Genomic DNA, 25,949 nt, shown 5'->3' on the forward strand with positions numbered 1-25,949 from the left:
GTTTTGGAAACTATACCCATACATTCTAACAAAACGTTCATATGTTTAATTGAAGTGCTTCTTCAAACAAAATCCTTGTACTATAACTCCAAACGCTATCATAATACAGTATCATTTCAAGAGAAGGCATTCCATGCACACCTTTTGTCAAGGTCATTAATGAACATTTTGAATATCGTGAGTTGCAAAACTGATCCCTGGAGAGTTCCACTAGTCACAGCTGCTTAATAGGAACTATTATCATTGATAACTACATTATGCTTTCTATTATCTAGCCAATTAATAATCTAATTTACAATTTCATCTTGAATCTTCACTTTAGCCATGAATCCCTATTGAGAATACTAAGTTATATAATAACCGTAACCCTACACTCATTCAGTAGGTCTATTATACCCACAAAGAATTCTGATATATTTGTTCAGCATGTTTTTCACGTTATCTTAAATTTATTGGTTTCAGTTTCTGCACTGCCTCTTTCTTAAAATCTTTCAACATTTTCTGTTTCAGACCTTTTCATGCACAGCAATTAGTTTATGAGTCTCTTGCTCCAGTCTTCATGTGCAATAAACAAAATATCTGCCATAGCAGCCCCTACTTTGTAAGTACTTTATCTGAATATTCTATTTGGGCCTCGTGTTTTATGAATCTTTGAATGCTATGACACCTAAATGACTTTTTTAATGCCTAATACTGTTTTGAATATGAATTAAAATCTATCAACTACTTCATTACTTTCTTGGGAATACGGTTAATTTCTTGTGTGGTGAAACTAGTTGTGAAACATAATTGAATCTATAGTCTCCTTCATTTCTGCCACACAGTTAAAAAGGATTTTTGGCAGCTTGAAGGTAACAATTTTTCCATGTTATATTAACATTTGTGATCTCATCTGCTATCCTTAAGTGACACCAATTGCTTATTTTGTAATTTTACACAGATATATGCCCAGACGATCTGGTTTCTGTTTGCTTTAACGTTCATGCAATTCCATATTCTCTATTTATTTCTCCACTTCACTCTACAACACGATAGCTGAAACTCCAAGTCACATCTTGTCATCTCCAGAATTAGTTTCATCAATGGTGTCTTTGCCACCTTCCGAAGCGCTCTGCTGCATTTAATAACCTTCAAATTATTAAAATGTATGCCATCTGTTTCCCTTTTCACATTTGTCCATCACATCTGGCTTACATTGCTACTTGTACTTCAACTGCAACATTCTTACTGTTATCCTGACCTAGGCTGCCTACTTCTTCTATAATCTACAATCCTTGGAGAAACTCTGCTCTGATCAAAAGTCTCCATGTGTTTTTAAGATCACAAAGTCTAATTATTCAACTTGTTTTTGATCATTACTCCTAACTCTTCCAATTACAGCCAGTGTCTATTTTTATTGCTCTGTGAAGTACTATGGAATGTTTTCTAAAACATTTAGGCAATGCACCTTTGTTGTGAAGAATTCAATTTCAAGAATAAAAGAATTATGTTGTAGTTATGGTGCTTACTATCAAATTCAGAGATTGGGAGTTCAAATTCCATCATGACACATTGTAAGACGAAAATTAATAACTTAAGTTTCCAAAATCGTAGCCACAAAATAAGCACGGGACCAATGGATTTATACAGGTCATTAGAAAATGGATACTGACAATGTTAATTACTTTCAATTGCAGTCTATCATTGCCTGTTAATGATCTCCAAAGTTGATCAACAAAATTGCAAAAAGCCAGATTCCATTTAGGTAAAGAATTCCTCTCTAATACTGGAGGCTGGTCCTTGGAAGAGTTTTCCTCAACACGTCAAGCAATAGAAGCATTGCCGTCCATACAGTTTCCTCCATTACCTCCTCTAGGAATAGGGTTAGGGTTAGTGTCAAGCAGAGCACATGCATTAACTGCCCATCACCTGAAACCCTTGGCCACCTCAACATAAATCTACAACACTCAGAAATTACTACGCCAATATCAGACTTCATTTTTCGACCAAGAAAGTTCAGGGGTAATTCATCCTCATCACTACCTACTATCCTCCATTAACAGACAAGTCAGTACACCATCATGCCAAAGATCATTTGATGGATTTTAATGTTCATGCCAGCGCTGCCTGAATAGCTGTAAAGGACAGAATGACTAGGTTAGGTTCCGAGGAGCCACTTGGTCTTGCCTTCACCAGTCTGTCTTTGCTGACACATTTCTATAGCATTTCCAGAAGTGCCCTGTGCAGTTCTTGCAATGGCAAAGGTCTGGATAAATGCATAATTCCAAAAACATGAAAAATGAATGCTAGAACACCTAACATCATCATGCATCAAAAGTGCCACCATTTCATTAAATCAAATATGGTGTTTTTTTTGACATTTTCTGTTGCACCCCTATAATAAATTAGTGAAAAGAACTAAAATTGAAAATTATCCTGATTAATTCAAGGACGCCACAAATCTTCCTTAATAAATAACCTTTTTGTTCACTTGCTAATTGGCTGTGCCAATTACAAGATCAAATTTTAGTAGATTAATAGAAATTTGTGGCTTCAATCAGACATTTTTCATGTAGAGGCCAGTACAGAAAGTGCTGTTTGATAGACATTGGAAGAAGAAGCTTCACAAGAGACCTTGATCATCTGATATTCACACAAAGACATTTTCAACGGAGGCTCATAAGAGTTGACAAGAAGCGGAGGTATGGACAATCTTTCTCTCCTCACTTAGCCCTGGGAATTCGATTGCTGTATCCTCATCAGGATAGTTAAATTAAGGTTGCACTGATCAGAGGTAAATTTTCTTTATCAAGATTTACAAATATAAATGTATTGCCATTTTTCAATATTTCTACCCACACCTCATCTCCACTCTCTCGGGCAATGAATTAAATACCAGCAATAGGAAAAAATAATAGCCTAATTCAGATAAATCTGCGAGTGCTTCTGCAGTCGGGCAATGATTGCAGAGTTTTCTTTAAAGTACTCATTCCAAGTCAAGAACTAAAATTAATTATTTTAAAATCACAGCATACTGGAAATTTCACCTCAGGCTTATAGAAAAGAAGCAGAGAATAAAGCATGCATTTTATTTTAACGAATTATGGAATTAACACTGCAGCAATTTTGAATGGTGCTGATTATTTACTCTCACAGAGCTTTAATGTGCTGCTTTCTCTATTTAATTAAGCAGTCAAAACTAATTTTGTCAAGGCATTGCAGTTAAGCAATCAACAAAGCAAATAGCTGTACTGTCAAATCAGGAAAGAAAAGTATAAAACATCAATGCTTTAATGCACAACAGATCTTGAATACATACCATGAAATATAATTTTGATTTGATGTCAAGTTAAAAGTAAAACAGTGCGCATTGGGAGGAGTAAGATTAAGGGTGCCAGATTGATCGATAGTGTCAAAGGACGCGGTTTTGAGGGTATTTTAGAAAGGCTGAAATCCCTTAGTCTTCAAAAGATGATTGTGAAAGTGTTTTACAGAGAAAGGAACATGACAAAATGAAATAGAAAAGATTAGGCTCCGGCAATATTTCAAGTTCACCCATAATTGCAGGAGAATGGAACACTGATGCAAACAGCAAACTGATAATGAGGAAAGTCCAGATTAATGTCAGGAAGAAACTGTTTCACCTAACAAGTAATGTGCATATAATGTGCTTTTGGATGGGGTCATGGAGACAATAATTCAGAAGCCATTTATAAGGCCGACATTGTGATAGGATAGCGAGTTATTCGGGTTAAATGGAATCTCTCACCCACATTTGTCTTGTGACTTGATGAACTCACCATGAAATGAAATTGTGAAAAAAGGGACTAATGTTTTGCTTCTTTGCTTATTAACAACTTTATAAACTAAAGATCTCATCTCATCTCATTAATACACAGCTTTCTATCCTACCACCAGAGAGGATTCTCAACATGGAAATCAGAACGGCTACCCAGCAACTTTAGCTCAGTGCTTGCTCCATATAGCCTCCATTTTGAACACCAGACACTTAGATTTCAAGGCATGCTCCACAGACAACAGCCACACAAAACCCATGTCCAACAACATTGACATCCAACATTGGGCAGCCTCAAATAACCCTCATGGTACATCCCTGATCCATGGATGAACCAGGGGGTTCACTCTCTGCTGAAGTCCAGGTCTAAGGCATTCAGGTCTGGCAACCTTAAAGTACACAAGAAATCCAGGTACAACCATCGCAAGGCCATCAGAGACAGCAAGAGGCAATACCAAACTAAGCTTAACCACACAGACACCCGCCGTTTGTGGCAAGCCTTACTTGACATAATGGGCTACAAATCAAAGTCAAACTGAATCACGGGTAACAGTGCATCCCTACCTGACGAGTTCAATGCATCCTATGCTTTGAACAGAAGGTCAGCGAAACAATGTCACCTGTCCCACCAGCCTCAGATGCATGTGTACCCACCGCCACCATCACAGATGTTAAATTGGCCTTCTTGAGAGTGAATCCATGGAAAGCAACTGGCCCAAATGGAGTCACCAGCTGAGCACTCAGATCCTGTGCGGACCAGCTGGTGGAAGTATTTGCTGACATATTTAACCACTCCTTACTATGATCTGAAGTCCCCGCCTGCTTCAAAAAGACTATCATTATCCTCGTGTCAAAGAAAAAATCATGAAGCGTGCCTCAATGATCACCTCCCAGTGGCTCTTACCTCCATAATTAGGAACTCAAGTGGTTAGTCATGGCTCACATCAATTGCAACAAGTCCATGGCAGACCACATCTCCCTGGCCTTACAATCATCCCTGGAACATCTAGATTACAAGGATACCTACATCAGGCTCCTACTTACTGAGTACAACTCCAACTTCTAAACCATAATTCCAAACAAATGCATCTCTAAACTCCAAGATCTAGGTCTCAGTTCCCCCACCTGTTACTGGATCCTTGGCTTCCTGACCCATCGACCACAATCAGTAAGAACAGGTGATAACACCTCCTCTACGATAATCCTCAAAACCAGTCTCCCACGAGGCTGTGTACTCAGCCCCCTACTGTACTCCTTACACACTCACGACTGTGCGGGAAAATTCTACCCCAACTCCATTTACAAGTTTGCTGACGACACCATTGTTGCAGGTCAGATCTCAAACAACGACAAGACAAAAGACAGGAAAGAGATTGAATGCTTAGTGGCATGTTGTAAAGAAAATAATCTCTCCATTGATGTCAGCAAAATAAAGGAGCTGGTCATTGACGTCAGGAAATGGAATGGAAGGCACACCTTCGTCTGCATCAATGGTGCGGAGGTGAAGATGGTCAACAGCGTCAAGTTCCTGGGAGTGATGATCACCAGCAATCTGTCTTGATCCACCCACATTGATGCAATAATAAAGAAAGCACAACAAAGCATCTACTTCCTCAAGAAACTAAGAAAATTTGGTATGTCCACAAGGACTGACCAATTTTTATAGATGCACCATAGAATGCATCACAGCGTTATGTGGCAAATGCTCTTTCTAAGACCTCAAAAATCTACAGATAGTTGTGAACACAGCCGAGTCCATCATGCGAGCCAGCCTTCAGTCTATTGACTCCCTCTATACTTCCTGCTGCCTTGGAAAAGCAACCAACATAATCAAAGACCCCTCCCACCCTGATTATACTATCTTCCACCCTCTTCCGTTGGGCAGAAGATATAAAAACCTTTATACCTGAACGAACAGATTCAAGAACAGCCTCTTCCCTGCTGTTATCAGACTTTTCAATGGACCTCTCAAATGTTAATTTTGAAGTATCCATCTCTCTCTCTCTCTGCACTTTCTCTGCAGCAGTAACACTGTATTCTGCACTCTGTTCTGTTACCCTAATGCACTTTGCATGATGCGATCTGCCTGCACAGCATGCAAAACAACATGTGACATGTGACAACAATAAATCAAACTCAAACTTAGAGGATTCTTTTGCACTTAAATGCGGTACCACAAAGGGCAACGGCAACTATCTTTGTAATGCTGCTGCAAGGACACTTTGTGCTTAAGGACAGGGGCGTCCAGCTCTTGGGCTGGACTATGTTACATCTCTGGCATGTTCGCTTGCTGTCCTAGCACTCACTCGCTTTGAGCTCCCTGGATGCTCACAGCAGTTCTTCCTGGACCCGCATTTTTGTGCTTTGCCCAACAGCCACAAATAACAAGCTCAGCAGTACTGCTGTATTACTGTGTCATTTAGCACAGACACAAAGCCAGGAAGCTTATCATAGTTGTCAGCAGGTCCATTTTCACGTGAAGGAGGGTGGCATTGGTCAGAGGTCCCCGAGGCTTTGATGTAGTCAGTCGGTTGCTGAGAGTGGTCAGAATCAGCATACTCTCCTCTTAAGGGGTGAGGCAGAGAATGTCATGCAGCACACTAACTGTCCTGACTTGTTCTGCCCTACTGTGGGCTGCTTTCCTCCAGGAATGACAGAAAGGCAGGTATTAAAGAAAATGAAACTGAATGGTACATCTATTACTTTTGTTTCAGGTTGCCAGATGTCCAAAGTCAGTGTTCAGGCAGTGCAGAGGACATGGATGTTGAGTGGTATCTGGTGTGGAGTCAGTGAGAATGAGTCAGGGAAGATTTTGCAAGCAACGGTGAGAGTGATACAGCATGAGCCTTGGTGAGATGTCGGTACAGTAGCTGAGATGAAGCGAGTGTGAAGTCTTGGAGATCAATATTATCACTTTTAACGATACAGTGAAAGAAGTTATTATCCTTCTTCCTTCAGTATTGTGTATTTGTCCACACAGATGAGACTGCAAAGACCACGGTGAGGCCATCTTGGACCATCCTGACATGGTCTGCCGTCCTCTGCTGGTCCTAGAAGAACACAGACCTGCCTGGGCATCATCCTGTCCACCATGACCTCCATGCCTCTGCCCAGGGTGTTAATTTCCCCTTGTCTGTCATGTCTAGTGTAAATGTCAGGATCCTTGCAGGGCAACTCTCGGCCAACTGTCTGGGTGCACAACAGGTTTTTAAAATAGTGCTGGAGCCAAGGGTGCTCACTCATTTCAGGATGTCTGAGCATTGGTGAGTTATTACAGCGAGGGCTACTGGTATAATGGGGCTTAAGTTAGATGAGAGAGGCACCATAGGGATGGAGTAAGTAATTAATGAGGTGAGTTTGATAAAGTGGTGGGAAAACACGCTCGGCCTCATGGAGAGAAACCCTCCATGAAACATGCAATACTGACAGCCATAAAATAAAAATAGATTCAGTCCTTAGAACTTCATTTCACTTCATCTATTCATCTCAAACGACAAGGCATTTAATATCCTTAATAGAATTTACAAGAAATGTCTCATCTCTCCCTTCCCTCCCTAACAATGACTCTCACACCCTCCCTCCATTGCACACACTCTCTCACTCTCACCCATAGCCACACACATTCAGAAGTCTGTCCTAGCATCTTGATTGCAGTACTTCAGAGAGCTGTGTCTACACATAAAGGAGACAACGTTGTCTCTTGGTCAATTTGCTCCTTGACTCAAGCTCTTTTCCCGGCACTGACACAGCAATCCATCCTCGCTCCACAGACTTGATGTTTGTACTCCTGGCGTGCAGGCTTCAGGCCCATCAGAAACAAATATAGGAGGGAACCGCATCTGATTAGAGGAGCACCTGCTTACAGAATCTTTCAATTGTACCTCCTGCATTTGGACAACCAACCATGGCCAGATAGGATGCCTCAGAGAGTGCAGGAGTGAATGCATTCCAGAACAGCAACAGTGAAAATATACAGAAAAGGTTTCAACCATCATTTTCTAAGGCCCAAGAAATGACAGAAAGCTCCACCCAAAATCTTAAGTTATAATAGTAGCAGATCATTTCAAAAAGCCTGCACTTAACAAAACACAAGGCAACTGTCTTTAAGACCGACAGGAGATCACTCTTCTGGGAAAAATTCTCCAAGAACTGATTTCAATATTGGAATGCCAATATCAAAGGCAATAAACAATGCGCAACGCACATACTTTAAATTAAACACAGCATCTGGAATTTTGGCAGATAGCTTTAAATGGCTACAAAAATAAACTCCCTACAGTCTTCATCTGTACAATTTTAATTTGAAAATTATAAAGCCAGGTGGAATCAGCCTTAATGTCCAAGGTCAGCTTCAGGCAACATTAAGACACAAAAACAAAGAAATGTTGAAAGCACTGTATGTTATCCATTGACATCCATGTTCACTGATAAGCAAAAAAGGCTGCTTAGCTTCAAATTCATTTTTGATGTGGAAGAAGTCAACAAACAGAAACTAACAAATCATTGTAAAAAAAAAAGGAAATCTTTTCATGAGAACTGGGAAAACTGAACATTGTGTACATTCCACTGAAACCAGACACCATGGCCAACTGATTGTTCACATCTAGAGAAGGTCCAAAACTTCTAACAAGGGTAATAACAAAGGTTGAGGCAATGCTTCAACAGGAGGTTACTTCTCCTGCCATGGTACAGTATTTTTGCACCAGTTCCCAAGTCAAACGGATCATTAGGATTTGCCTAATTTAACACATTTGAATGAGGTAATACAAAAGATACATTCAACGGTAACCTCTCAGAAACAGTCCAGTTATTCTTAGAAGAACACAATCTTCACCAAGCTGGCTGTGGACAGTGGATTCTGGCAAACTTTCCCTAAATGAGGGGTGCAAACTGCTAAACACCTCCTGGACTTTATTGGTGTTGGATTGACAATCAATGAATATCCTTTGATCAAGTCAAAAATATGCATATTTCATAGACATTCTTGCACATTATGATCCCTAACTTGCAACTATTATAGCAGCAGATGCGTCACCCACAGGCCTGAGAGGAGACTTACTCCGGAATCAACATGAAGGAATTTGGCAACAAACACAAGCTCTTGTTTGTATACGTCTGTATCAAATTATTCCATTGCTTTCCTAAAGAAACTTGGATCTCTGCCAGCATGGTGGCTCAGTAGTTAGAACTGCTAGCACGCAGTGCCAGGAACCCAGTTCGATTCCAGCTTCAGGGAACTGTCTGTGTGGAGTTTCCAATTTCTCCCCACGTCTGTTTATGTTTCCTCTGGGTACTTCGGTTTCCTCTCACAGTCCAGAGATGTACAGGCTAGGTGGATTAGCCATGGGAAATGCATCATTTCCATTAGTCATGGGAAATTCAGAGTAATAGGTGAGAGGAGGAATCTGGATGGAATGCTCTTCAGAGGGTAAATGTGGACTCGATGGGCTGAATGACCTGCTTCCACACTGTAGAGATAAAATGATTCTTGTGTCCTGATGAAATCACATTACATTTGGAATAATTTCTACTAATTAACTGAAGCTAAAATGCGTTTCAGAAGTACAGGATATCTTGAATTCATGCTTTGTGTTTCATGTTCAGGCCAAAATCCACTCAACAATACATTTAGCACTGGTTCCAAACTATAATCAAACAATTGGGTAGCTATCATGAGATAGGTTCTCTCCATATTACTCAGACAGAACAAGCATGGGTCAATTGTGCATTGCTTGTGTTCCATTTCAGTGGTTTGGCTTACTTTCACTGAGTGGTCGTGCTGCAAGGTTTTGCAAAAGTTGAAGAAATAAAATGGAAGAAATACAATTGTACAGAATGACCATTAACTGATGTTCTCTGAAGCTAGATTAAGTTTAAAAATTGAATAAGTTGTCAACCATAAACCAGTTGATGAAATCATGTTTCTGGTATTTTGCCCTTGATTAATTTTACCCTGAACAATATAATCTCATCGTCAAAGCTTCAAGTACTCAGTGTGTAACTTAAAAGTCATTAAGTGAAAAATTGATTCACTGAATATACTTTGGAGTCAAACATACTGTTGCCAGGTTGCCAATATTTAAGTTTAAGTGGTCGCAGATAAAAACTGGCTTCAATGCAAAAAATTGGCAATCACCACTGATTTTAGTGGGGCACATGAAATGTAATCTGAGTTTAGTAGGGGTTAAAAGAACCGGAGCATGGAAGTCCCAGGGAAATATATTGTAGCAGAATTAAAGACATCAATCACTTATTTCATAATTTCCTTTTACTTTTGTACCATCAGAATTCCTTGCCATAGCTGTAGTGTTACAATAGCGCAAGTGTTGCAAAAACGATGGGCCATCACTAAATTGAAGGACCAATTAATCCGACCTCGATCATATTGCAATACATGAATGATGTGCTGGGTAATGAGAAGATTACCAGGGAATCTTTGATATTTGCAGGCAAATGAATGGGGAGTTGGTTTCAACATTTCATCCTTGGGGATGGTGAACTTCCTAAGTATTGCAGAGTGACTAACCATTACATGGTATTATGTACACAAATCTTGATTCAACACAGATCATTTGATTCAGGGGAAAGTATTACAACTGAGGCAAATTCCAAATTATACAGGAAAGGTGGATACTGGAAAATAATGATATTTTTGACAAAATGTTATGCATTTCATTCATATTCTCTACTTCTAGATTATGCCATTTGACACCATTTAGATCATTATTTATTTGCAAAATTACTCTATCATTTTCAACAGCTCTTCACTGTCTATCTTTATGTGAATGAGAACAATAATTTCTACTTAATACTTGCAAAGGTTTTACTGTCTTATTGTAGCTTCCCTTGAATAATGTCGAGGTGAAGCTCCTCTTGTTGATAATATTACCAAAAAAGAGTAAGCATTGTAATCACACTGACTTTTTTCCCCAGAAAAATAAATGAGCAATTCACCCTAAAAGGGTTAAATGCTTCAAAGCAGTTTAAAAATTCATCACCTCATGAGCAATTGAGATATGAATATTACAAGAACTTTTGGTAATTTAAAAATCTATTGCAATCACAGCAATATGCATAAATATTACAAGAAGTCTGGTGATGTAAAAGGTACAGTTTTTAACAGCTGGTTGGACCAATTAGTGTAAGCAATTACAAAAAAAAGTTATTTCAGTTCTTCAGCTATGCTGTACTATTTCAAATTAGTAACAAAATATGACACCACAGGCACCCTGCAAACATGGCTGATTATGTAAGGCAAACCATGAATTGTGGGATACTGCAGCAAATTTCACTGCACTAAGCTTGAAGAAGTTGTGCATTTCAGAGATCCTGGTTCCTGTATGAATAGTTGGAGGACTGGATTTAACTTACTATTTTTTGAATGCTGAATGAATTTATCATAGAGAAACAATTTAAAAACTTGAGTGTCTTGTCAAAGTATTCCCTCTCCTTGTGCCACACCTGAATCAATAAGTTCACAAGAAATAGAAGCAGGAGGAATCTAGTCATTCATTAGCTTGCTCCACCAGTGATAGCGATGGTATTCAACTCGTGGAATTACAACTAGACACAACCTTGCGGCAATCATTGAGTTTGATACGTATATTTGTCCTCAATTTATGAATCTAAAACAAGTACAATCATGTTGTAAGAAGTTCCTGGGTGAAGCTCAACAATTTGATTGGATTCCACACTGGATACCCGAAATCCTTAAGTTCCCAGATGTGGAGGATACAATGGCTCCACTGTGGTATTCACCTGTTACCTTGGTGGTTGCAACAAGGCCAATTTAAACATAATCCCGACTTGTCTGCTAGACCAAATCAATTTGTTTTCAAGGAAGCCAAGTGAACCAGAATTTACAAAGTTAACAAAGGAGTGAATTTATTACATGCTAGAGAAAGAAAACATACCGCAACACACACACACAAACACACACACACACACACACACACACACACACACACACACACACAGATTAGAAATAAGAAGAGTCCAAAAGAAGTTTTAAAAAAACACAGGTATACAGATCAGTCTCTGAGTTGCTCATTAAGAGTTTATATTAAGAGTGGTTGCAGCTATTATACCGGATAATACTGGTTGCATTGCTGTTGGTAACTGAGCATTCAATTTCAAGATTCTTGCCTTTGCATGTGGATTGAAATGGTTTTGTTCTGGTTCTTTTCATTGCGGCTAACCAGCAGCACCCAGAGTTAGAGGGTGTATTTCCCTTTCTCTATTTGTTGTGCAAGCATGTATTACGTCTGTTCTCAAGCTGTGACCTTCACAACACATTACATCACACAATAGTACCTCAGGAGACTAATACTCACAGACTAGGGGATGCTGTCAGTTTTTAACTTCCTTTTTGTGAAAATCTAGAAGGGTAAAAGCTACTCACAAGATAAATCAGAGATATTCAAAAGGATAAAAGTGAGGGACCAAAATAGTCCTATAAAAGTGTAGGTTGGGACCAATAAGTCGAGAAAACCCTGGATATCAAGGCATGTGCAAGATTAGGCTAAGAAAAGAATCCAGGCCTGTAGCAGATACTGATGGCTCAAAACAGTGGATGCCCTAGAAGGGTACAGAAAGTGCACAGAGCTGCTTAGAAAAAAAAGAAGAGATCATCTGATAAACACCTTATCGTAACATTTGGGAGAATCAAAAGGTGTTTTGTAAGTTAATTGCAGCAGGAGATTAATCAGGAAAAAGTGGGGCCATTAATAAGAAGAGGTAAGCATTGAACTTGAGAAGGGAGACTCTGATATACTTGATCAAATTGACTTTGAGAAGGAAGAGGTATTATCACTTTAGCAGCCCTGAAATGTGGATAATTCCCCAGGCTCAGATGAGATCTACTGGAGGCTGCTGTGGGAGGCAAGGCAGCACTGATGCAAGGGAGCAGTGCAGGGGCACTGATATTGATTTTCAAATTCTCCCTGACCACAGGAAGATTGCTGGAGAATAGGAGGACAGCTACTGTGGTAAATTATTGAAGAAGGCTGACAGGGATAAACCAGGCCAGTAAATGTAACAAAAATACCAAAGAACTATGGATGTTGGAAATTTGAAACATGAACAGAAATCAGCAGGTCTAGCATCTTCTGTGGAGAAAAAACACAGTAAACATTTCTGAAGATGGGTCACTGACCCAAAAAGGCTATGAGATGGATTTGGTTGAGCTGTTCTAACTCCACAGATTTTACTGGACCTGCTGAGTTTCTCCAGGAATTTCTGTCTTTAGTTTCAGTGAGTCTAACATCTGTGGCAGGGAACTATTGAACAGAATTCTGAGAGACAGAATTAATCTCCACTTGGACAGTCAAGGATTAATTAATAATAGTTAGCATGGCTTTGTAGGGGGATGATCATGTCTAACAAATTAGAATTTCGGGATTGGTGATGGGGTATGTAGATGAGGGTAGTGCAGTTGCTGTTAGTCTACATGAACTTCAGTAAGGCTTTTGACAAGGTCTCACAGAGCAATGAGCTAACAAGCTGAGAGCCCATGGGATCCAGAGCAATTTGGCAAATTGGATCTAGAATTGGCTTACTGGCAAGCAATGTAGGGCAATGGTTGGAGGGTGTTTTTGTGACTGGAAGCCTGTATCCAGTAGTATACCACAGGGTTCAGTACTAGGTTCCTTGCAGTTTTTTGTGTACATTAATCATCTCAACATTAATATAGGAGTTATGATCAGTACATTGGCAGATGTCATGAAAATTGTTGGTATGGTAAATAGGGAGAAGGAAAGCATTAACCTACAGTCTCGCCCAAATAGGCTCAACAGTAGCAAATGAAATTTAATCCAGACAAGTGAGAAAATATTAATTTTAGAAGGACTAAAAAGGTAAGGGAGTATACTTCAAATGGTAGTGTACTTCAAAAAGACTCTAAGTAGTACAGAGGATCAAAGGGACCTTGGTGCGCATGTCCACAGATCCTTGAAAGCAACAAGACAAGTAGAAAATGTGGTTAAGGAATGGGATGCTTGCCTGTATTAGTCAACACATTGAATACAAGAGCAAGGAAATTATAATGGATCTGTAAATGACGTTAGTAAGGCCACAGCTAGAGTATTTTGTGGTGTTCTAGTCACCACATTATAGGAAGGATGTGATTGCACTGGAGAAGGTGCAAAACAGACTCACCAGGATGTTGTCTCCGCTGGAACGATTCAGCCATGAAGAGAGTCTGGATAAGCTGAGGTTATTTCCTTAGAGCAGAGAAGGCTACGTGTCAGATTTGATTGAAGTGCATAAAGTTCTGAGGGACATAGACAGGGGCGACAGGGAGATATTTTTCACCTTAGTGCAGGATCGATAACCACGGGGCACAGTTTAATGGTTTAGAGGGGTTTGAGGAAAAATATTTTCACCCAGATGGTTGTGGGTATCTGGAAATCATTGCCGAAAAGAGTGGTAGAGGTAGAATCCTCAAGACATTTAAGAAATATTTAGAGCAATGTTTGAAATACTATGGGCCCTGTGCTAGAAACTGGGATTAAAATAAAAGGGGGTGTTTGATGACAGGTGCAGGTGCAACATGAAGGGACTCATTTGTGCTACAATAACTCTGTGAATCTAAAATGCAACCATATCTGCAGAGATGGCTTCTTGCTGAGAGGGGTGGGAGTGGGGCAGGGAGGTAGTCAAATGCTTATTATCTCCTCCTTTTTAATCTTTCTGGTTGAAGTTATCCTGGCTTTGTACAGATCTGACATCCATAGGTCCAGAACTTTTCAAAGCAATCAGTGAATTACCCATTTCCCATATCTTTGCCTACCCAATTGCTGTTCTCTCTTCCTGGGCTCCTTCTCCATTCCCCACACCATCTTCAGCATTTTGACCAACCTTTTCCTCGCTATAACCAGTTCTGAAGAGGGATCACTGGAGCCAAAATGTTTATTCTGCTTTCTCTTCACAGGTGTTGTCAGACTAGCTGCGCTTCTCCAGCAATTTCTGTCTTTGATTGGATTTTCAGCATCACAGTCCTTTGATTCTTTCTTAAATCAATAAATTTACATCCACTGTCATCATTTGGCTACCGCAGCCCACTTTTTAAAGACACATCTTGAAATTAAAAAGTAAATGTATCCATAAGAACTTCAAGGTTCCGATCCTTTGTCATGACTCTGATAAACAGTGCCAAAAGAAACTTGAAGGAAAGATAGAATGCTACCATAAGAGTGTTGAATACTATATTGAAATTCAGAACTTGCTTTCAACTGCAGCCTATCAAAAATGAAGGTTGTGGCTGAGATAAGAAGAGGAGCAGATAAATGTACTCCAATAAGTTTGAATGTGAAAGAATATAATTCATCCACCAATACTGAAACTGATTGTCGATAATACCTTTACCTCTATTGAGTCAGGGAGGATAATGTTTAAAACCAGCCTTGTCATCATTTGGTGCTTTGGTAATAGCTCCTTGAATAACATTTAGAAAAAGAGCTTAGAATGGATGAGAATCTAAATCCTGACAATGGAATTCACTGTCTGCTGAAAGTCCTGTGTGAACCCATGGAATGTCACACCTGTGAAGTGTCAGAGAAACCTCAAAACAGACAACGTAAAAGGAAGAGATGCAAGAAAAAATATGAATTACTCCTTTCAGTAGGAAAGCCATCTCTTATGTGGGTTACGTCTTGAATTGTGGACCCGATTCAGACAATATGTTTGTGTTTTACTCTCTCAGAAATACACAAGACCAGATATAAAATATTCCTGCAGCCTGAGTCTCAGTGTGTTAGGGGGCTGAAATGCTAGTGTGCTACGAAGATTACGGCTCAAGGACTGTCATTAGAACCCTTTCACTCAAGATAAAAGAAAGATTCTCTCTTGCTCTGAGGTGCTGGAAGACTGGCTGGCCAATGAAGTCACTACAGAAAAAGCACCAGGACAGAAAATTGTTACTTAACTTACAACAGCATGTATCCCAAAATCAGTTGCTTCATTACACACACCAACATGACCAGTATCATCCATCTTACCTGTTGTCATGTTCCACAATCTATTCTTCATGGAATCCAGCAGGCAGCATGGTGGCTCAGTGGTTAGCACTGTTACCTCATGGCACCAGGGACCCGGGTTCAATCCCAGCCTTGGGGGACTGTTTGTGTGGAATTTGCACGTTCTCCCTGTGTCTACAGTCCAACGATGAGCAAATTAGGTGGATTGGGCAAGCTAATTTGCCCATAGTGTTCAAGGATGTGCAGGTTGGGTAGGTTAGCCATGGAAATGTGGGGGTGGGGGTGGGATGCTCTTTGGATGATCAGTGTGGACCTGTTGGGCCAAATAATGTGTTCCCACACTGTAGGCTTCTATGGATATGGAATCCAAAGACTATTTCCTGTGTCTTTTTTTAACTCCTGTCTTTCTACTCAATTTAAATTTCTAATCTGTGTGTATGTGGGTTGTGTTTTACTACCTTTTCTCGCATTTAATAGCTAATAAACACAGCTTTTCTTGAATTCAAGAAAGCCTGGTTAATTTTCTCTTTCTAAAGTATAAATACATTTGGATTGAGAAACAAGTCTGCATTAGGAAAAAGATGTTAAATTAACCTTGTTGGAAGCAATCAACAAAGAAGGTGAATTAAAAATGAGATCCAGTTCATCCTTCCTCATCCAAGAGCATAACTATTCACGGTATCCGATCTGGAATCAAAATCAATTGGGATCCTCACCCAAGGACCAATCACAACAGTAACAATTGCAAAGTTCCTCCAGCAGTCGTGCTTCCAAGCTTCAATAATACTGGATAGTATTGGTCATTTTCATGTGAGGAATAAATCCTTTGATTGTTTTTGATTCTGACCAACTTTCAGGAAATGTGCTGCACATTCAAATAGAAAACAGGATAAAACAAAATATGTTTATCATTGACTTTTTGCTTATTTAGCAACAAGTAAAAGCTGATTGTGAAATCTAGAATGATTTTCGACAATATATCATTCCCAGATTATTAGCAGAATTCTCCATGTGGTTTACATACTTTTCACGTGCATAATATAGTTCTGCAACAATAAACAAAATATCATTGTTTTTCCCAACCAGTTGCTAACACTAAAAAAAATTGGTGCAAGTATAATTTTTTTTCAACTACCGCAACAAAAAAAACATCAGTCAAGAGTCGAGAGGTTCATTTATTTACAAGGGCCATTTTCACACTGGGTACAAATTGTTAAGATTTGTTTAATACCACAAATTCTTAGACTTGAGTGTATCCAGTACAATGACATATATTGACTACCCAAACATCAGATACTATTGTATACTGTAATGAATCTGAAGCAGTTAATGTTTATATTACATTGGCTGTATCTATTCTACTGATGTCACACATAGCCTGTGAAAGGAGACAAGGAATTCAACTCTCACTTTTGAAGGGAGCAGATGTATGTGAACCAGCTCCTGAAAGTCTTAGTAATTGTGCCTGATCGGGGGTGATTGTACTTATGCTATCATTCAAAAAACTTTCTTGCTATTTAAGATCATCACCTCTTCTATTGATATTCTATAATATTGTATCCTCCAAGATTAATCACTAGATAGGCCCAAGACAAAGCAAAGGCAAAGAATATTGGTGGTAATTAGTCAAACTTTACCAAGTACGAGATGTAATGACAAATATGCAAGATACCAGGAGAGGTTATCTAGGAAAATTTCAAGAATATGACTGTAGAAAGGCTCCAAATTAAGGTCAGATGCTTTGCCAAACATAAGTATCATTCCCAAACTACTCCCAGGTGACTTCCCACATACTTTAAATGAGAGAAGATGTGCTTACTAACAACAAAGCAGCATCATATTTTACCAGAACTCTCAAGCTGTCTGTATTAGAAATTCACATAACTTTCTACCTGAAATTTATGATATCCTGAATCAATCTGCTCTGTTTATTGTTCCAAATATTTTATTCAATATTCACGGTATAATTTTCAGAATTTCATAGCAATGTTAGGTTCCAAACTTGACATAGTTTTATTTTTTAAACTGGAACAGACATTTGTATTACCAATTTTCTTTTGCATTGCTTCGAAATTCTCCAGACCTACGTTTAAATGTTCTATTTTTGACAACTATTACTGGTAGCAAAGCATTCAGAAATGAGGCAGCTGGACAGAGTTAGTCAGGTTGTAACATAATCTCAAAATTAATGCAGCAAGATCAACTGCCATACAGTTATAAAAATGGACTTTGCTTTAAGGGTATCTCACCTCCTTACAATGCAGCCATGGGAAAAGCAGTAGCAATTTGGTATAGGGAAGCTTGGTCACAAGAGCCATTTAATCCTGAGATTTGAAATAGGTTCCATTCTAATATAAGAATAATGTAATACCAAGGGAGCTATTAAAGTTACTATTATTCCAAATATGGAGAAGGTTTAAGAGCTGTCCTACGGCAATTATCGAAGAAGACATTACAATAGTTAGCATTTACTGTGTCAAAAGTAAGTGGTTTCCCATAAGGTAACATGGCCATAATTGTTCTAATTGTGTTTGATTCTTAGATTTTCATACCATAGCCAGACAGAATATTAAAGGTACTGCACAATGATGTGCTTGGATGCAGGATTGTGTCTTAATCTCCATTTCAATATTAAACTCAACCAATTGAAACAAAGTGAAATTGACTGAATGAAAATTGGAAAGATTCTGCATGCGATCTAAGCATATTGACCACTTAGATGCCTAAAAAAAGGTGTACCCCTTAAGCAATTCTAAATTTCAAGTAAATAACTTGCCATTGACCCAGATTAAATTGCACTTAATTTGTTTCCCCTTTTAAAAACAATTTATTTTCTCATGTCATTCTTTTCTCCACTCCATCTTTCACTGTACTTCTCCACCATCACCACCCATTTAAATTTAATACAAAACAACTTAAACAATTAGAATCCAAAGAAATGGACGCTTCTTCTTTCAGTTTTAAAATATTACGAGGCATCAGGTATTGCAAGATTGAGAATACACGGCCAAATATGTACGACTGAAAGTCAGGAGTATGGCTAATTTGGAAAAAGGATTTTTGTTCAGACGTAAGTTCTGATTCACAGATGTAGAAAAGCTTCAAGAGATTGTAAATACACTTGTAACTCTCAGAATTCTGCAATTCTTTGTCATGTAAAATACTTGAATCAAGGTTACTAAGGTTTCTAGGCATAAGTGCATTATCATTTTTGAATTTTTTTTGCAGTGACAAAGGCTTAAATAAAAGGTAAAAACAACTATAAAGTGGAAAAAGACAACACAGCGTGGAGCTAGAGGAACACAGCAGGCCAGGCGGCATCAGAGGAGCAGGAAAGCTGACATTTCAGGTGATATCACCATCCCACCAACCTTCCCCAGCCCCACCCCACCTCTCTCTATTTATCTCAGAGCCCCCTTTCCCCTCCCCCATTTCTGAAGAAGGGTCCCGACCCGATATGTCAGCTTTCCTGCTCCTCTAATGCTGCCTGGCCTGCTGTGTTTCTCCAGCTCCACACCGTGTTATCTGTGACTCCAGCATTGGTAGTTCTTACTATCAAGTGGAAATACATTTTTAAAAAGTGCAAAAGAAAATGGGAGAAATTGTGTGAAATTAAATTCAATACCAGATAAAATTGGCCAAGATGCAAAATTAAATTCTGACCCTAAACTGTCAGACAAGGTTTAGATTAAAATTCAAAATCAATATAAAAACTCTCAAAAAAAATTCCATCATTTATGTGCATAAGTGGTGTTGTTCAGTTTTGACACAGTTGATTGATTGTGTGATGTATATGTTAACATTTAGCAGGTGCACAGGATAATTTGCTTTCCAACCTGACTGGCTCTTACACTTTATCAACATTGCCATAATCTTGTACAAAGACAATTTTTGAAGTATTTAGTTGAACTGCATATGAATTGAATTAATGTGAGAGACAATATACTATCTCCTTTGCTGCCTTCTGATGCAGTCTCTTGGAATTGAGAAAGACTTGCTTCCACTCTTGTTTGATAGGTCCTGAGATGGCTGAAAAGTCCAATTTGTGAACTGCAAACTACATCAGGTAGAGTGCAGGTAGTACTTGAAAGGTCCAAAAAGATGAGTTCAGGAGTCTGTGTGCTCTTTCCAGCAATTTGATTTTATGTAAGTGTAGCGATTGATACCAGGTGGACCTCGCTGGCTAAGAGGTCCTTGATTGGAATTGTTAACCCAGGCCAATCAGGAAATCCTGGGTGACCAATATAAATAGGGGATTTAATATCTCCTCAGATCAGGGGAAAAGACTCTGCACTCGGTTCAACATGATATTCCCAGACCTGGGAGGGGGGGGAGGGTGAAAAAACAGCAGGAACGCCAATGCTGGCTATACATCTCATCTTAGCGAGAGAGACAAGTTAATTTTGGGGACAAAGTTTGGTGCTGGACCCATGGAAATGGCCCCATGTGGGTCCGAGATAAGGTGGACGCGAGGTCAGCTCCCATAACTTAAAAGTTCAGATAGGCGAGGCAGTCCTTAAAAAATGTACACCATCTGAAAGCCGTTACCTCACAAACAGGGCAAGAGCAAAACATAGCTGGCCCCTTACAACATCCAGAAGGCCAGGCAGAAATCGCAGATGTTCATCCCCCACCCCGGTCTGGTGTCGAGGAAACTTTGGAGTCCTAGATGGATGTAGCCTTGATATCAATGCTTCCAGAAGAAGAGGAGAAAACCCTCCCAAGACACTCCGCATGCAAGAAACAGGCTACAGTCTGATACACACTGCCTGTGTCAGAGGAACTGGACCTGGGGCAAAACACGTTATAGAAACAGCTAATAGAGAAAGACCAACATCACTGAATTTTTTGGGGGGAAGGGGGTGGAATGCAATGATTGGAACCATGTGGACCTCGTTGACTATGAGGTCCTTCATTGGTGTTGTTAACCTGGGCCAATCAGGAAGCCCCAGCTGACCAGGGAATTTAGAATCTCCTCAGTTTAAGGGACTGACTCCGAGGTAGCCGGCCACAGCCAGTGTACGGTGCACAACTAAATGAAGGGTGACTTGCTGATGGGCTAGTTTTGAGTGATTATATCCTCAATACTGGGGATTTCATTTTGGGAGAGAATGCAGTTATTGGATCATCTTCTTCATTGCCAGATATGTAGGATCTTGTGAAGGCATTGCTATTGGTACTTCTCCAGCGCTTTGAGCTACTTGCTGTTGAATGTCTATGAATCCTATGCATAGGAAACATCAAGATCACTGTTGGCCAATCATGGTTTCTCAGACAGAAACACCTTTTAAAAGATTGATCTACAACTTTCACAGATGTTAACTAAGAGAATGACCCAAACCAACGTGACCAAATGTTGAAAAGTCAAAACAAGGACACCTTGAAAAGTCTCGGGGATGCAGGGCTTCAAGATGTTGGTTGACCTGCAGCATGAATCTGGGGAGCAGCAGGTGACCTTAGGAGACCATACCATGACGTTTCCTGGAATATACCCGGTTAGAGTTGGCAACTCAATGAAGACATTCAGTTACTGAAGTCAGCAGTCATATGCCTGAAGCATTTGCTACAATGATATTTATGCCTTTTTGTAAAAAAAAAAACTGAACATGCCTTCACTTATTACAAGATCCCAGAAATCCTCTATTCCATTTAACTTCAAGTTCATTAGTAAAAATCAATCTTCCTTTAAAAGTTCCCTTTTTAATTTGCACACTGGGTTCTAACATAAATGTTTTCAGTAAGAAAATGGATTTTAATCCTTTATTTTTCCACTTAATAATAGGAAGGACTGTAATGTTAACTTTTAACTTTATTTCTTTATTTTTCTACTTACACTGAGAACAACAGTAATGCAGTTGATGACTTGCTCGCCGAGCTGGCTTTTTATCGCTCAGATGTTTCGTCACCATACTAAGTAACATCATCAATGAGGCCTCTGATGAAGCAATGTTGTTCTACTCCGCTGGAATTTATATTGTCTGGTCCGTTATGGTGAGTAGTGTCAATTCCGGTTTTGTTCTGTATGGGGTCCAATTCTATATGTTTGTTGGTTGCATAATGGGTTGAGAACCATGACGCAATCAACAAACATATAGAATTGGATCCCATATACAAACCCATACAGAACAAAACCGGAAATGACACTACTCACCATAACGGACCAGACAATATAAATTCCAAGCAGAGTAGAACATCGCTTCATCAGAGACCTCATTGATGATGTTACTTAGCACGGCGACAAAACATCTGAGCGATTAAAAAGCCAGCTCGGCGAGCAAGTCAACAACCTCACCCACAATCCAAGCTGCAAATCTTTGCTAAAACCTTAAACAACATTAATGCTTTAGTTTTAATTCTGTTTCTCTATGTTACTACTTGTACCTCAGTTTTGTACCTAGGTACCTTCATAAAATGACATTATACACTTTTCACGACAATAAAACTAAAATCAAATCAAACATCCCTCAAGAGTGGAAAAGTTATTTGTACCAAACAAGGTAATTTAGTTATCAATCAACTCAACCATTTTATTTCCACTTTGACACATCACCATACCATGTCTCAAAAAGCTACAGTACTTTTCAAGAGAAACTGGTGTCTTTCCAATTAAAATGAAGAACAAGACTTCCCTTCAGCACAGACGCTATTTTTTCAACAGCAGTTTAAATAGTATGTATTAGAAACAAATGAAAATAGTAAACTACACTCATCATAGTATGGTTGTTTTTTCTGCAAATACTTAGCCCAGAATCATGAGGCAAACAGGAGTGGGGTAGTGAACCACTTTAAAGTGAAAAATAAATTATTAAAAGTTGTTTGTTGGTAACATTTCTTAAATGTAAAGGGCTTATTGACAACCAAAAAGATCATAGATGGGCGCTTTGTCCAAAAGCTCAGGACAAACTCTCTTGCATCATTTGTTTCAGTTACCGTATGTCATAACTGATTACAAGCATGGCTCTTTCCTTTGCTCATTCATCAAGACATCATTATCCTTATGGGCTTTTTACTTACCAACAGAACACATGAAGAAGCATGTTGAAGCATTCAACATAAGGAACTGGGGGGAGGGAATACAAAATCACCTGTTCACCCACCAGGAAAGGCTTGACACTAACTGTCATGTGTTCCCTTAAATAAAATATAAATCAGTATTTGCAAGAAATTTGTACATGGCAAACCATTCATCGATGGAATGGCCTTCCGCAGACACAACATTCCCTTCAATTGATGTGGGGGTGCCAGTGTTGGACTGGGGTAGACAAGTTCAGAAGTTAGATGACACCAGGTTATAGTCCAACAGCTTTATTGGAAATCAGAAGCTTTTGCAGCGTTGCCACTTCATCAGGTGAAGTGAGAGAGAAGCGCACAGGCACAGAATTTATAGGCAGAGAGATCAATGGGCAGAAAGATCAAAAGTTCGTACAAATGGTGTGAGTGGAGTGTAAACAAGCCGAATAATAGGTCTCTGCAGGGGATCAAGAGTGTCAGATGGTGTGAGTGAAGTGACAAGAGCTGAACAACAAGCGAAGAGATGACCTATAATCCGATTAAATGAGGTAGAGTGATAATTACAAAAAATTAAAAATAAGGTGTTGCTGAAGACAATCCAAACGACTGGAATAACATAATAGGTATAACAGTCGTATGCCGAGAGTCAAACCAAAGTAATAAGTAATCCAAAACTGAATAAACTAATTAAGGTAGAGCGACCATAACAATATATCAAGTGTCAAAACAGAACAGAACAGGAAGGAATATTTTACAGATGCAGAACAGTATGGTGGGGTTGCATGTAGTGCAGCATGAACCCAAGATCACAGTTGAGGCAATCTTTATGGGTACGGAATTAGGCTATCAGTCTCTGCTCGGCGATTCTGTGTTGTTGTATATCTCGAAGGCTGCCTTGGAGGACCTCACCCGAAGATCAGAGGCTGAATGTCCTTGACTGCTGAAGTGTTCCCCCACTGGGAAGGAACAGTCCTGTCTGCAGATTGTTGCACGGTGTCCATTCATCCGTTGTCATAGCGTCTGCTTGGTGTCACAAATATACCATGCAACGGTGCATCCTTGCCTGCAGCATATGAGATAGACAACATTAGCTGAGTCATACGAGTATCTACTATGTACGTGGTGGGTGGTGTTCCACATAGGATGGTACAATCCATGTTAATGATCTGACATGTCTTGCAGAAGTTGACATGGCAGGGTTACGTAGTGTTGTGGTAGACGTTGTCCTGAAGACTGGGTAGTTTGCTGCGAACGATGGTCTGTTTAAGGTTTGGTGGTTGTTTGAAGGTGAGAAGTGGCAGCGTAGAGATGATCGCAGTGAGATGCTCGTCATCATTGATGGCATGTTGAAAGCTGTGAAGAACATGGGGTATTTCTCTACTCTGGGAAAGTACTGTACAAAAAAAGGGTACTCTATCGGTCCTTTCCTGCGTCGGTCTTCTGAGGAGGTCATTGCAGTTTTTCGCTGTGGCACGTTGGAACTGGTGATCAATGAGTTAAGCATTGTATTCCTTTCTTATGACAGCATCCTTCAAAATCTTTAGGTGTCCGCTGCGTTTCTCCTCATCTTAGCGGATCCTGTGTATGCACTGGGCTTGTCCATAGCGGATGGCTTCTTTAACAGGTTTAGAGTGGAAGCTAGAGAAGTGCAGCATCATGAGGTTATCCCTGGGCTTGTGGTAGAGTGAGGTACTGAGGCTGTAATGGAGATGCATCTCTCCAAAAATGAGACTGATTCTGAAGAGTAGTCCATGGTAAGTCTGATGGTGGGATGAAATTTGTTGATATTGCTATGCAGACGTGGAACAATCACCAGATAGGAATGTTCCATCCCAGTCAGGGAACACATCAGTGGTCAAGGTCATTCAGCCTCCTATCTTCAGGTACGTGTCCTCCAAGGTTGTCTTCGAGATATACAACAATGCAGCATCTTAAATGGTTTGTACAGGCTTGGGTTACTTATTACTTTGGTAAGACTTTCAGCATGCAACTCTTACACCTATTATGTTTTTTCAGTTATTTGGTTTGTCTCCAGTACCATCTTATTTTTAATTTTTTGTAACCATCTCTTTGCTTCATTTAATTGGATTATAGGTCATCCTTCACTTGTTAATCAGCGGTTGACACTTTACTCACACTGTCTCACACTCTTAATCACCTGCAAAGACCTATTGTTCAACATGTTGACACTCCACTCACACCATTTGTATGATCTTTCTGCCCGTTGATCTCTCTACCTATAAATTCTGTGCCTGTGTGCTCCCTCTCACTTCATCTAATGAAGGGGCAACGCTGCGAAAGCTTGTGATTTCAGATAAATCTGTTGGACTATAACCTGGTGTTATCTGACTTCAAACCCTTCAATTGAGCAAAGCATCCTCTTTTGATGCGGAAAGACATTTTTTTAAGGGTTGCTGAAGAGTTGATTTGTGGATTTTAGCCTGGCTCTCCACTGACCATGGAGTCAGTAATTTTACTCACTTGCTCCACGCATAGGAGGAAGAAATCGAGCAATGTGCAAAGTTCTACAAACAAGCTAAGATAATCAAGCACAGATCAATTACCATAGAATGCTACACCACTCACCCCCCCTTGTTTTAAAAAAGAGCAAGCTTACTGTATTTACAACTCCATTACTCTAACAACAAAACATATTCAAGTTATATCTTGAGTTCAATTTGTTGCTTTGCTATTCCATCTGCTTTCACTCTGACATTCTCATGAAAGTAAGAAAGATAATTCGCACACAAGGGTTATAACCTCCCATAAATTCAGCTCGAGTCTTCATATATTCATCTCAGCCTTGCTTTTGATTGAAGTTTGTTGCATTCTGATCAAGCTTTTTCCTATGTGTGCATCTTTTAATATGCATCTCTAACTCAACATTCTCTCTGAGATTTGTGTCACAGCGGGGAGACAAGTAGGCATTCACCATATGCGCATATGTAATGTTTCACTGCTGACTACTATATTGATGAACCTCTTCCTTCTCTTCACTATGTTGCCTTTATACGACTCAGAAGATGCAAAATTTGGATTTATTTTAAACTGCCAGTCTGGCTCAGCAGCTAGGGAGCCAAAGCATTAAACAAACAATGACACTGGATTACCATTGTCACATTTCTTGATGGTTCCCAAACCACATCACTTCATCTCCACAATACTATAACCCCCAGCCCATCCCATAA

The sequence above is a fragment of the Rhincodon typus genome, chromosome 11 (genome assembly GCF_021869965.1).
Source record: "Rhincodon typus isolate 14 chromosome 11, sRhiTyp1.1, whole genome shotgun sequence".
In the NCBI taxonomy this organism is placed as follows: Eukaryota; Metazoa; Chordata; class Chondrichthyes; order Orectolobiformes; family Rhincodontidae; genus Rhincodon; species Rhincodon typus.